The 2,500-nt window shown below is 39.3% G+C and overlaps 1 protein-coding gene across 5 annotated transcripts in view; it reads left to right on the top strand.

Moving 5' to 3' along the window:
- The window catches only part of xit (ALG6/ALG8 family glucosyltransferase xit), a 16,646-nt gene that overhangs the window by 48 nt on the left and 14,098 nt on the right, over positions 1-2,500 (top strand). The window contains exon 1 of one of the 5 annotated variants that reach the window (XM_027381604.2): positions 1-53. This exon is cut by the window's left edge and continues 48 nt beyond it. The gene's annotated coding sequence lies outside the window, so the exon portion shown is untranslated. Of the gene's footprint in view, positions 162-1,241; positions 1,717-2,500 lie in introns of those variants that run through there. The other 4 variants (XM_027381605.2, XM_027381607.2, XM_027381608.2 and 1 more) reach the window with 4 other exon arrangements.

The raw sequence follows: 2,500 nt of genomic DNA, 5'->3' as shown, positions 1-2,500 counted from the left end.
CGCCGAACCACCTGTGTCGTGTGTTATCGTTGCCTTTTCTCTTTCCTCTTTCGGTTTGCACTGTTCCTCTTTGTGTCATTTGCATTTCACTGGAGAGATTGGGATGCAGGGGCGGTAGGATCGGGTATTCGTTCTTTGGGAGCATCGCAGTAACACTGATAGTTTGTATCTCCTATGATAAATGATGTGATTTTTCCCCATCTGTGTGATCAGTCCGCTGTGCTGGACTTTAAAATTCCTTTTATATTAATTCCAAGCACCTTCATTACTTGCACGGATAACACACATTGGCTATTTTGATATACAACAACTATACATATTTCCTTTTTTATTACAAGCTACTTTGGCTTGAAGAGGTAATTCATATTTCGGGAAATATTGGTATGTCTGTCAAATGTCAGCTTGTGTGAAGAGAGACAAGACCATTGTTTTTGGGTTCCTTACTAAATTGTGCTAAAGGTACAGGCAAACATCCAGCCAGTCACCTTTTACATGAAAAATAATATATGTAAGGAACTACTTCAAATGCAACTCAAAATTAACAAAGTTATTGGACATGCAAGTGTATCAGAGCTCAATATTTTTTTAAATGACAACCCCCTAACGCCCCTATTAGTGACAAGCTTGGTCGTGATAGCAGGGGAGGGCAGGAAAGTTACCAGGAAAATTGCAGGGTATAATGTGAATAATCTTCACAGAGTCAGGCACTATATTATCTAATGCAGGGGACTGTACCCTTTTCGACTCTCTCTGGGGTGCTGCCACCCCCCAAACCCCGCCCAGGAATGAAGTGGTTATAGAAATGGAAATCTTTATGTGGAAACAGATCTGTTTCTCTATCTGCAGAAACGGACAGCCGAAACACTTCCTGGTGTACTGCCGAAGATGACCAGAATTGGTTAGGTTCAGGAACTGTGTAGAAATGGATACGTTTCTATAACCCTTGCCACCCAGGAAAGCAAAGAATCCTCCATGTATTCATGACAGGAGAGGGCGTCGCACAGTCTTAGCATCACCAATCCCACATGGTGGTTGTATGCTCTCTCCTGCCATGAATACTGGAGGATTCTTTGTTTTTCTAGGTGGGGTTTGTGTGTGGTAGCCCCCTGTGGAGGGGGTCGCAGGGAGCACTTCCCCCTGCATTAGACAATATTATTCATATTTTACCTTACAATTTCCCTTTTACTTTTCATGCCCTCTACTGCTAAAAGGGGCAAGAATAGGGGGGGGGGGGATCCATGCTGAAATTTCTATAAATTTGGAAACTAGAGCAAGGGAGGAATCCAACAATACCAAAATCATGTATTAGAAAAAAATTCTGCGCAAATTTTGAAAGAATTTTTGGATTAGATTCATATTTTTTATTATAGTGTTATAAGCAAACATAGGGTATTTTCAGAACACTAGAATTTTGGATGAGTTGAAGCAATTTTCAGCTTATATTTTACACCATAGTTTGCAAAATAGACAGTTGTCAGTGTACTTTGTTTTATTGTTTGGCACTTCCTCAAGGCCATATGGCTAATATACTGCATTTGGAACTCCTCGTCCAAGTAGTTGGACAAGTTGGACAAGATGTTTTGACTGTTCAGAACCTCTCCTTTGGCGTCCTGGACAAGTTGTCTATCTCGTCCATCTCGCCCTCCTTCTTAGCTGGGCGAGCAGAATGAGATGATGTCAAAATAACATTGATGTTATCAAAGGCAATTTTTGAAGGTCAGTTTACTATGCATCAAAGGAGTTACAAAACTTGTGTAGCATGTAAAGTGAAGACAGTATGATAAAATAGTGAATGTTTACTAGTGAGCTGGTTACATTGTGGGCAATGAAATCCTAGGAGGATTTGAACGCAACCTCATTGCCCTGCTGGGTCCTGAGAAGTTCTTTGGACAAGCAGGATTAGGAGTTCTAAACACAGCATTAGTTGCAAAATTTGTGCAACCAAGTATATATTGCCACCAAAAGAGTTAGATGCAATTATGATATTGCATTCTCCATTCTGAAGTTCACCTGAAGGTTTACATATATTCATCATACTAATAAACATAAAATGATACAAATTTGTATATCTAAAAACTGTGCAGATTTTGGATAATGCTAAAAAATAGTATGTTTATGCTTTCATATGAAGGAACAGTTCATTCCAGAGGGTATGGACCAGCTAAGATTTCATGTATATGCATGCTAAGGAAATTTTGATAAGAAACCTCCTTCACTGAACTGTACTTAATATGCAAGTGTATCAACTGACAGTCTAACAATAAATGTATACATTATCTTATGATGTGTAAGACAAAGAAAGAACAAATGAATGTTTTGGAATTTAGAAAGAAATAAAATATGTGTCTGTAATCAAATGTCCAAGGCCTGAGGATAGTATAATGTCAAACCTTAGTTGATGGCAGTGCACTGTCAAAATAGAGTTGGCTGAGAGGGGTTTGGCTGGGCATGAACCTTGGAACTTATGATTGCAAAGCCAGTGTTCTACCATTGAGCCATG

Source organism: Penaeus vannamei, chromosome 34 (genome assembly GCF_042767895.1).
Source record: "Penaeus vannamei isolate JL-2024 chromosome 34, ASM4276789v1, whole genome shotgun sequence".
Lineage (NCBI taxonomy): Eukaryota > Metazoa > Arthropoda > Malacostraca > Decapoda > Penaeidae > Penaeus > Penaeus vannamei.
The sequence above is the reverse complement of the archived record's forward strand: the minus strand, read 5'-3'. Positions and strand labels throughout refer to the sequence as shown.